This window comes from Lathyrus oleraceus, chromosome 3, assembly GCF_024323335.1.
Source record: "Lathyrus oleraceus cultivar Zhongwan6 chromosome 3, CAAS_Psat_ZW6_1.0, whole genome shotgun sequence".
Classification (NCBI taxonomy): domain Eukaryota; kingdom Viridiplantae; phylum Streptophyta; class Magnoliopsida; order Fabales; family Fabaceae; genus Lathyrus; species Lathyrus oleraceus.
Window position 1 is genome coordinate 117,194,061 of NC_066581.1, and position 11,960 is coordinate 117,206,020.

An 11,960-nucleotide genomic window follows, 5' to 3' on the forward strand; every position below is an offset into this window, starting at 1 on the left:
TTTATGATAACAATATTCTTTTAAGTCACCATTTTTTATTATTTTATAATTTTCAATAACATTGATAATGAATTTTTAAATATTTTTTATTCAATTTAAAATAGCCTCTTTTATGGCTTTAGTAATTGGTCCAATATATTTTATTTTAGCTTGTATTATTTAATAATTTATAATTTTATTTAATAATATTCTGAATCAAAATTAGAGAGAAAAAAGTATTTATTAGAGGTGTTAGATTATTGTATTTCATTTTTATTTGACGTAGTTTTAGATAGTATTTTGTTAAAATTGTATTAGTTGGAAAAAGATCATTTTTATATTCTTCAAACAAATAAGTTTTATACTTTATTATTATTTCGATCTTAGTATAATACATGATTATGTGGTTCTCATACTCGTATATTGTCACTTGTGCGGGCCTAACAAAGAAAGTCGCACAAAAAATTAAAATTGTTCTATTTTGTAATTTGGTTTTTGCTTAGTACCTATTTTGTAATAAAATGTAATTATACAAGAAACTTGTAATATTAATGTTATAAAATGGAGTATTAATAAGTGTAAACATGCCCAACGAAAACGGACATAATTATAGATTTTAGTATTCAAACCCTGATATTAATGTACAAACATATAATATTGGCCTTGACTAGAATTTACAGACTACTTTAATATATACAGTAATAAAAATATAATAATAATAATAGTATTATCATTAAAATCAATTCAACTAATTATTTTTTCAAAAAATTAGCTCATATCCCAAATAAAATATTTCCTATGAGACAAAAATAGAATTGATAAACATCCCCTCGTATTTCAAAATAATTGTTTATTACCATAGTTTTGGTATATATACCTGTTTAATAAATGCCACTAAAAAATCACCAATTTTAAAAATATATACATTCTTTTCGAAGCTATTTCAGAATAAAACGTTATTATGATTTTGCGTGTTATGTAGTAGTCTGTTTTTTTTAAGTTTATAATATTATACTTACATTTCAACAAAATTGAAAACTCGGTTTCGTGGTGTAGTTGGTTATCACGTCAGTCTAACACACTGAAGGTCTCCGGTTCAAGTCCGGGCGAAGCCAATTTATGATTTTTTTAACAAACTTCAGTTTTCCATTCTCCATTGAAACCTTTATTATCTTTGTTAAAAATTACGAACACAAGTAAACAATTATAAATCGTAGTTAGATAAATTTTTAGAAAATGTTATTTTTGATAAAATTATGTAAATGATTTTTAACATTATTGACCATCTTCAATAGTAAATAGTTAAATATTGTATTTTAAAATAGTAGTTTAATATTGCTACTTATATACATTTTATCTTTTTTACCAGTTGTAATTATATTTTTGTATTTTGTTTTGAATTACTCAACTTTTTATCCCTACCAATCCTCTTCTCAATAAATCTTTTAACTAATTTAAAATACTAATTTGTTAATAAATCTTTTAATTAATTTAAAATACTAATTTGTTAGACTAACATATGTAACTTTTTTATTAAAAAAAATACATGAAAATGATTTTAAATAATAGTGAATATTAGAAGAAAAAAAATGTGTTTGTTCTAGCCAATCCATTGCGCAAGGACCTGTAAATGAATCATCAATCTCGATAGTCAACACAAAGCAAGGGTGGAGACATCAGACCCAACAACAAGCAACGATTTTGAAAATAATTTTTTCAATATCTAAAGCCTTTGAAATTAAAGTGAAACGTATGCAACATCTTATCATAATATCTCTCACTTCTTCTACCCTAATTGACATGTGCGTTAAAGTGTTTGATCATATCATCCCCTAATTAATCTAAGGCTTACATCAACATGCTCACCACCTTCAATCAGGATCTAGTTCAGTAACTCAACTCAGATCAGTGGTGCACGAAGTAGGAGCTAAAGTTTCTTTTCTCTAGTAAAAAGCCAAACATTATAACCATCGAGTCCCAAGATGAAGGTTTCAAGAAGCAATACCCATTATGTTGACGGGACATATACTATTCTATAACTGGAACCAACAAATCAACTAAAGAACGACATTCAAACCATGGCAGTCAACGACAAACCTTCAATCCATGATCTAATGGATTTGGTGCAAGATCAAATATGAATGATTGTTGGCCAAAACTACCACATTAACCAAATGGTGAAGAAATAAAATAGATCCTCAATTGTCCATCCAATTGGATACCTATAAGCATCCCTAAAACCTATTATACCCTTTGTGGATCCTTTCTGCCATGACACTCTACCCTCTTGACCTGATTCGAGGAGAATTCCAACACTTGAACGACCATGTTCTCCATAAGATTGCACACACAATGGGAATTGTGAGCATCAACCCGACAAAGTATCCAAAAATTGCTTATCCTCAACTATAGGATTGTTAACCAACCAAATCAGGAGCTTCCAAATTTCCAAGTAATTAGAAAACCTCTCAAATGTAAATGTACGACAAAACAAATGATCCCAATGAACGCATTGAAAGCATATAAGGAGTTATTGACTATCGAGGCACTGGGGGCCATGTGAAATGAGTGTTATTCTCTTTGACCCTCAAAGAAACAAGGAGAACATGGTTATAAGAGTTTGCCACCCAACTTCATGGGATCATGGGAATAAATATATTGATAATTTACTTTCCACTTCACCATATATCGTCAATACTTTAAGACCAAAGGAACTCTATGAGACATAATTCAAGCGAAAGATAATCCACTCCGGAATCACATCGAGCACTTCAATAAAGAAGACATTTTATTTTATGACCTCAATTTTGCGATGAAGGGTTGTCTTATGAAAATGGGATTTCTCCATGAAATTCTCTCTGCTAAAGATATTCGTATCAGTATGTTGTGATAACTAAATGATTTTCTACTAAGATCTCACTTATACATTTAGTACAAAGAAAATTATAATGCCAAGAAAAAAATAGAATGAAACAAGGTTGACCAACTCCAAGGGGAGGAATCATCCCGAAGAGACTCTTCAAGGAAGCATCACCATAATTTCTACCGGGAAGTGAAGAAAAGAATAAAGAAAAACCTATGAGCCCCATTTGAGGTTCAAGCGTTACACACAATTCAAAATTTTGATCGAACACATCTTTAAAGAATGCGTTAATACCAAGTTCAAAGAGGGAGGCATCTTACTCCCTAGATATGAGCCAACACGCCTTAATGTTGATCAAGTCAAATACTAAAAATTATATAAGAGAAGCAACCATAACATCATTTATTGTGTCCATATAAAATATGTCATCGAGATCCTTATACAAAATGGGAAAAGGAAATAGTTCACTCAAAAAGGGGAAAGATCGTCCCGAGATCGACCATATCACTTTATTTCCACTCTATAAGACCTCGCAAAGAGAACAAAAATAGTGGTTGTCGAAGAGAAGAATACCGAAATCTGAGAAAATACACTCTAGCTCATGGAAGTGACAAATTAGAGTTCTTTCATATCAATAGACATGTTACATATTGTCCCATTTATTAATCATAGGAACACTTCACTACCTCCTCAGTAGTGTTGGGAGGGTATCACACCAGCATCAACTAAAAAAATATAAAGTTCAAAGAGTTGTTGAGCATCACCCACTACTCGGTGACCACCATTAGAGACTCTAAACCATACTACCTAACCACTTCTATTTCTCTATGTCAATGAAATAATGGAGAGGGTACCTTGAATCGTTAATCTCTCTAATATTATGAGTTTGCATGATTGGTTAAAAAAGTACTCATTGATCAAGATATCTTATGTGACATCATGTACTTCGACCTGTTCCACACTGCCCAACTAATTTAGAAGAACATTCTCCCATATGCAAGGTATGGCCTACAAGGCTTCAAGAATTTCTTTACCCCAATAATTTCTTCTTGAGAGTTTCCAATATGATATGAGCTTTTGACAGGTTTTACCCACAAACCTCCTTACACAAGGACTTGATTTTTACAATGGCTTTTCTGCAATCGAACACGAAATTTTTAACTACGGAGACCTACCAACTAAGAGATTTTTCCACCAGAAAAATCTCAAACAAAATGAGAGGTTTTAATACCAAGCTAAGATCATGAACCAAACAAGAGTTTTAATTATGGAGACCTCCTGACCAAACATAGGTTTTACCAGGTTCACCTTAACAACCAAACAATAACTTTTCAATTAGTTTAGCTTAAAACTAAAAAAAATGAACTTCTCACAATGAGATATTACAGTAATGCCCTCACACCATTACCAAACACCTCACAAGTAAAAGATTCACTATAAAAATCACAAAGGAAAAAGTAAAGAAATATATATATATATATATATATATATATATATATATATATATATATATATATATATATATATATAGAGAGAGAGAGAGAGAGAGAGAGAGAGAGAGAGAGAGAGAATAGTGAGAGAAATGTGTTTGAAATACTTTTTCTGGTGTGTTTTGAAATAAGGGGAAACCCTCTATTTATAAGACAAAAGATGGCTCAGATATGGAAAGGATCCATGGGCTAAATAAATCTAGATGGAGAAGCTCGAGAGGTTTTGAAGTTGAAATAGTGTTTTTTGATTTAAAATACACTCTCATTTGCTTTTGCATTTGGCACACATCACAAAGCTTATCTTTATAAAACTTTATATCATATAGACCAACTATAGATTTTTGGATGATATCCTATTTATCAATTCAAAGTGTACGTGTCTTAAATGTTTGTGCCATAAACAAGAATCTTCATTCTTATTAACCAAACATTTAGTACCATACATTGACACAACATATAGGTATAGTAAATAGATATTATCAACTCTATAACCCTTAAACACAAGAGTCTAACTAGACTTGTCTTCAATAATGAAACCCAAAGTATCAAAAACAATTGAATACCCTTGCCACATAATTGGCTAGATCTTAACAAGTTATGTTTAAGCCCTTTAGCCAATAAAACACCTTCCGTGGTAATTGTGGAAATAGTTGATGTGGATATATGTGCTTGCAGGCACGAAGCTGATAATCCTGATGATAACCTTCATAGTGTTTGATGTCGACATTGTTGATAACTGTTGAAGTTGGTGGTGACATCTTTCCAAATCTTTTATGATAGTGATTAACTTAAAAAGATATCAAGTATCATCAAGACGGAGATATAAGGATCCAATGAAGTGCATATATGATCAGTGAATCTAGCAAAGGAACTTGAGAGTTTCAGAGTTGTGAAGAGAGGAAGTATAAAAGTTCACCTGGTCATGTCTGTCAGAGTGACTAGAGTCTTATGAAAGTAGGAGAGTAACTCTTAAGATATTAAGACAATTCTCTCTCTCTCTCTCTCTCTCTCTCTCTCTCTCTCTCTTTCTCTCTCTCTCTCTCTTAATATTTTCTTCACCAAAGTTTCCCTAGTGCTTTGTTATAGAAAACTACTTGTGAGGTAAGAGTTTGAATAATATCGTACCACTTCTGTTATTTTCAAGACTGCGATTCTCGTGAATAATTGAGTTTGGTTCTTGGGATAAACTACTTGGAAAATCTTTGTTTGGTTATAGCACTCATCTTTAAAAAGATATGTTTGGTTATTGAAATTAGCTGGTGAAATCTCTACTTGATTTGTGAGTTCATCCAATGAAAATCTCTCTTTTGGTTGAGGGGATAAGCCAGTGTAAAATCTATTGATTCACTTTTATCAAAGGTTCAAAGGCATAACATGTATTAATTGACGTGGCATCAATGGACTGTCTAGATCTGATGGCGCATGGTGTGGTTGAGTCAAATGCGTAGCCACATGTATTAAAATAAGTCAGCACGATGAATGCACACGATTAGAACACGGATACAATATCCAAAGGCCATGAAGGTGTACACGTGGTGATGGTGGTGGAAACCACCATCTTCTCCGGTGAAACAACAACCTCCGGCCACCAATTGCAGGAAAATGAAACTTAATAAAAATTAAAAACAAAGCCATGGAAATGAAGCTCGTGTGATGGAGATCACCACTGTATCCATGGATCTTCCTCACTCTTCCTATATTGAGAGAAATGTGAAGGATAAGATCATGGTGTTCAAACTGAAAGTTCATGAAATGGAAAATTGAAAGCATCACAAGCTTGCCTCAAGTATGAGGACTTCAGAAAACTACACAAACACAAGGATACTACATTGAATTGAGAGTTCTAGATCCAATTTTTTTGAATGTATACCTCTGAAGTGAAGTACTTTAGGTCACAATTCCTTCAAGATCTTGGCTCCTCTTTGCTCTAGGGATGCAGTGGAAGTGAAAGGCTAAGGAATTGAGCTTTAAAGATTAGCTAATGATGCTGAATTTCAAGCTCGAAAGTGAGAAAAATTTTGAACAAATTCCTTTGGTATGGCTATGGTTTCAATGTTGCAGCAATTCAGATCTCCAAAAGGTTGATGAATGAATGAGAGGGAGTGTTTATTTATAGATGAAGGTAGATGAATCCCACACTTCTTTCATGTGCATGGCATTTGAAATTGGATGTGCATGGGCCTGTACAGGCGTGTGGAAGGCCTAATGATGGCTGCAAAAGTTTGCTGAGCTCACATGAAGAGTAATTGGACGTGCATTTTGGAGGGAACTGGCTTACATACTCAAATTTCATCATGTAATACCAAAATACACATAAATGGAAAGGTCTTCGAAACTCCCAAATGGTAAGTCCAAATGGATAATGTGATTAACGTTTGGAAAGCCCTTGGAATAAGGAACAAAAGTCATGTTGGGAAAAAATTCATTTGGCACGTGCAAATTAATGAAAACTGGCTTGGAAAATCCAAGTACAAAACATGTTTAAGTCACCTTTGAAAAATTTCACCAAAAGCAAGCCTAATCAAACCCCTCTGTTTCCATGATAAAAGCTTCAAATGGAAAAACCTCCAACCTAAACATTGTAGATCTTTTCTATATGATCAATTTAGACTCAAAGTTTGTATCATTTGGATTTTCTATGACAAAGTTATGGGCATTTGAAGTTGGGTATTTTTTCAAATTCAATGAATTAGGTCCAAGATGACCTATAATGTTTTGTATTATCACATGTATTTATTTTAGGATTATGAAATTTTGTCCAACATAACATTTGAATTATATATCTCAATATTTCCAATGCATTTGGTCTCATCTCAAAATCATAAAAATTAAGGAAGTTATGTCCTTGGTAAGTTGACCCAAAATTAGGGTTTCAATCAAAATGACATATAATGTTTTGAAATGAATGATGACCTTCCATGTTTCAAATGGATTTTTTATGAACATAAACGTTATTCATATGGTTCGTAAGAACATTTTTTCTCTTGGGGTCATCTTCATTTGACAAACACATCAAAAGTTATATTTTAATGGTGCTCAGTTTAGTCAGATGACTTGACTGGTCAACTTTTCAAGGCCAAACTTCCAATCTTGATGAATAAATGATTGAGGATCCTCAAATAGGCTCACATATGCATAAAAATGATAAATGAAATAACTTCCCTTGATTAAATTTGATCTGAGGTTGAGGTTGCTTCATGGGCAAGGCACAGTTAAAGCACAATGAAATTAGGGTTTCCTTGGGAAACAATCCTCAAGCCCTTTGGGTTATCTTGATCGAATTGGCAAATTGAGATACTTGGGAGACATATGTGATGATTAGGAGCTTTGTGGATCATTGTCATGCTTTTTCTCATCTTCATCTAGCCATTTCATTGGGCTTAGGAGCCTCCTAGGAGCATTGGAACACATGATCACTTGAGCTTTAAAAAAAAAGAGTTAGTGACATATTTTTGTGCTTTTGGTTAGTAATAAAAGCAATAATATACAATACAAGCATACTATGTGGTCTCAAACCACTCACACAAGTCCCAACCCTAGGGTTAATGAGCCAAACATGCTATGATCCTTGAGGCAATGCACTTGTGCAAGGATGTGATGTCATGAGGGATCTTAGGGTCAAAATTAGGGTCTTACATATGTTGCCGCCGCTCAATATCAACTACCTCCTTATCAGTATCAATCGCAGAATCGCAGTCAACAACCAGCATCGGCTCATAATGCTCAGAACTAGTAGAATACTCGTGATGATATGGGCCAAGGTCAAGGCTGGAATAATAGGAATAACTATTGTAAACGTACTCACATTGATTAGATCCTTGTACCATATGCTGAACTGGTGCCATATCTGATCCATGTAGAGGCTATTGTGCCAAGGGAAATCCCACTGGTCATTCCTCCATACCATCCAAAGAATGACCTTAATGCCTCATGCGCCTTCCATGCCAGGTATATAGGGCATTCAACAGAGGACTGTTGGCTGCTCAAAAATAAGATTAAAGATTTGATCAACCAGAAGGTCCTATCTTTCTCAGAAGAAAAGCCTAATGTGAAGACAAACCCTATATCGAGTTATGATGGCCCACCAGTCAATGTTGTAATTGAAGAAGAGATATAGAGTCTATCATGAGGGTTGATAATGTGAAGACTTCGATATCCATGGTTTTGAGAAAGCTTGAACAACATGGGTTTCTGGTCGGTATTAATGATGATTGTGTCATGTGTGAGTCTGATCCTGATAATTGTGACGTCTTGAAGGGTTGTATGCAAGATTTGATGAATCAAGGGATGATACGGTTCTCCAGATCCGAGGCAGTTAAAGAGATTGTGGTTATTGAACCCATAACCATTGTGTATAGGAAGAAGAAGATCGAAGCTCCTCCCAAGAGGATTCAACACATTTATATCCGTGTTCCTGGTTCGTTCCCGTATCAAAATACAAAGGCAGTTCCTTGGAGGTATGAAACGACTGCATACGTGGGTGGAAAAGAGATTCAAATTCCTGACACTGAAATTGTTAATATAACGGGAACGGGAGGCATGACTTGTAGTGGCCGTGTATTTGCTCCAAAGTACACTTATAGGGTGTCTTCATCACCCACAATTTTCCCTCCTAAGGAGAAGGTCCTTCCTACTCCTCCTCTGTAGACAGGGGCATTTGTACCTGCCACTCCGATCGTGATGATTGTTCCAGCTGGGACAAAGGTTATTCCTGATAAAGCTGCAGAATCGGAAACTTCCAAAGGTAATAGGCTGATGGTTAAAGTTAAAGAGGTTAAAGGTCACAAGAAAAGTATCTCTGTTGAGGAATACCAAGAATTCCTCAAATTGATCAAGAAGAGTGACTTCAAGATTGTTGATCAATTGGGTCAGACTCCCTCCAAAATCTCCATATTGTCTTTACTTTTGAGTTCTGAGGCTAACCATAAGACATTATTGAAAGTCCTGAATACTGATCACATGATGCAGGATACCATGGTCGATCAATTTGACGACGTGGTTGCGAATATAATCGCCAACAGGTACTTCGGGTTTAATGAAGCAGAATTACCTCCTGGAGGAAACACTCACAATAAGGCATTGCGTATTTCAGTCATGTGCACAAATTCCCTTATATCTCGAGTTCTCGTTGATATTGGTTCCTCACTTAATTTAATTCCAAAAGCTACATTGAGTCAGTTACAATTTAAGGGGCTCGAAATAAGGACTAGTGTACTGATTGTTAGAGCTTTTGATGGCTCTAGAATGCATGTTATTGGTGAAGTAGATCTACCCATTTGTGTGGAACCTCACCAATTCACTATCACCTTCCAAGTCTTGGACATTAACCCGACCTACAGTTGTTTGTTGGGTAGACCTTGGATTCACGATGCCGAGGAAGTCACTTCTACACTACACCAAAGGTTGAAATTCCTGATCGATGATAAGTTGGTTATAGTTTATGGTGAAGAAGACTTATTGGTTAGTGAGTTTTCTTCGTTCAGATATGTCAAGATAGATGAAGGGGTTATTGAAATTCTACTCCACTATTTAGAATTTGAAGAGGTCAGTTCAGCTACTTCTAATCATGATCAATCATCTTCCACCATCCTATCTTCAGTCAGAAGAACCAGGCAGACTCTAGAGAAAGGTCTGTTGACCTGTTGGGGTCTAGTCGTCAATGTGGCAGAGAAGCACGATAGATCCGGTATTGGCTATCATCCATCAGCTTGCAAAGCAATTATGGGGAAGAAAAAGTTCAATCCTGTCAAGTTCAGCAGTGCAGGCTTCCAAGGCAATCACACTGTGGAAGTTATTGGAGAATCCAGTGGCAACAAACTAGAGACTCCCAATGTTGTATGCAGATGTCCTCCAGGATTCAAGCTCGCCAACTGGACAGCTTCCGTGATTCCTATAGTGTATTCGGAGAAAATGTAATGCATTTTGTTTTCTTAATACCTTGTCTTCGCCCGGGACAAGAGGATAACTTGTAAGGGCCTCCATGTTTAAAAGTATTATGTGATTATATAAAGAAATTATTTTTTTTGCATTCAAAATTTGTGTTCCCTTTCTTTCAGTTATTTTACTTTTCCACCAAAAAATGAAATGACAAAAGTTTCTTTTTCTTTTTCCACTTTATTAAAAAGCTTACTAAAAATAAGCTCATAACATGTAGAGCAAATGAAACCATTGATAACAACATGGCAAGAATCAGTTGTAAGTCTGGATTTCCAATTAACCAAGCTGAAGATGATAGTGAGGAAGATTGTGAGTTACCGACTGAACTAGCACGGCTCCTTGAGCACGAAGAAAAATAGATTCACCCATACAAAGAACCAGTGGATGTCATTAATTTGGGTTCTGAAACTGATAAAAAAGAAGTAAAGATTGGGGCATCTCTTGCCGAGCATGTACACTCTGAGTTGGTTAAGTCACTGCATGAATATGTTGATGTTTTCACTTGGTCGTATCAAGATATGCCAGGGTTGGACACCAACATTGTTAAACATCACTTGCCACTCAAGCCTGAATATCCTCCAGTCAAGCAAAAGCTCAGAAGGACCAGACCCGACATGGCGCTCAAGATCAGAGAAGAGGTTAAAAAGTAATTTGATGCTGGCTTTTTAGCTATTTCTGAGTATCCATAATAGGTTGCTAATATCATTCCAGTTCTGAAGAAGGGCGACAAAGTCAAAACGTGCATAGATTATCGAGATCTCAATAAAGCGAGTCCAAAGGATGATTTCCCTTTGCCTCATACTGATGTTTTGGTTGATAATACAACTCAATTTTCTGCCTTTTCCTTTATGGATGATTTCTCAGGGTATAATCAAATAAAGATGTCGCCATATGATATGGAGAACACAACTTTCATCACACCTTGGAGAACTTACTGCTACAAAGTGATGTCGTTCGACTTGAAGAATGTATGGGCAACATATCAACATGCCTTGGTAACCCTCTTTCACGACATGATTCATGAAGAGATTGAGGTTTATGTGGATGGTATGATTGCCAAATCCAGAACTCAAGATGATCACTTAGAACACATGAGGAAGTTGTTTGCCAGGATCTAGAAATTCAAGTTGCATTTGAATCCAGCAAAGTGCATTTATGGGGTCTGATCTGGTAAGCTATTGGGTTTCATAGTCAGTAAAAAAGGTATTCAGGTTGATTCCGACAAAGTCCGAGCCATCCAAGATATGCCACCTCCCCGAACAGAAAAAGAAGTCTAAGGTTTCCTTAGTCGACTTAACTATATTTCCAGATTCATATCACATTTAACAGCTACCTGTGAGCCAATATTCAAATTATTGATGAAGAATCAGTTGATTGTGTGAAATGATGATTGTCAAGTGGCATTTGACAAAATAAAAAAGTACTGGCAAGAACCACTAATCCTCATAGAGCTGGTTCCTGGTAGGCCTCTTATTATGTACCTCACGGTACTCGATGAATCTATGGGTTGTGTTTTGGATCAGCATGACGACACAGACAAGAAATAACATGCAATATATTATCTCAGCAAGAAATTCACTGAATGTGAGACCAGATACTCACTTTTGGAGAAGACTTGTTGCACTTTGGCTTGGGATGCTCGACACCTGAGACAATACATGGTTTGACATACCACTTTATTGATATCTAAA

The 11,960-nt window shown here is 35.2% G+C and overlaps 1 non-coding gene across 1 annotated transcript; it reads left to right on the plus strand.

Annotated features, from left to right (window-relative positions):
* Positions 1 to 1,020: 1,020 nt before the first annotated feature.
* On the plus strand, positions 1,021 to 1,094 carry TRNAV-AAC (transfer RNA valine (anticodon AAC)). Its single transcript has one exon. It is a non-coding gene; the product is annotated as a tRNA-Val (tRNA).
* Positions 1,095 to 11,960: the final 10,866 nt, after the last annotated feature.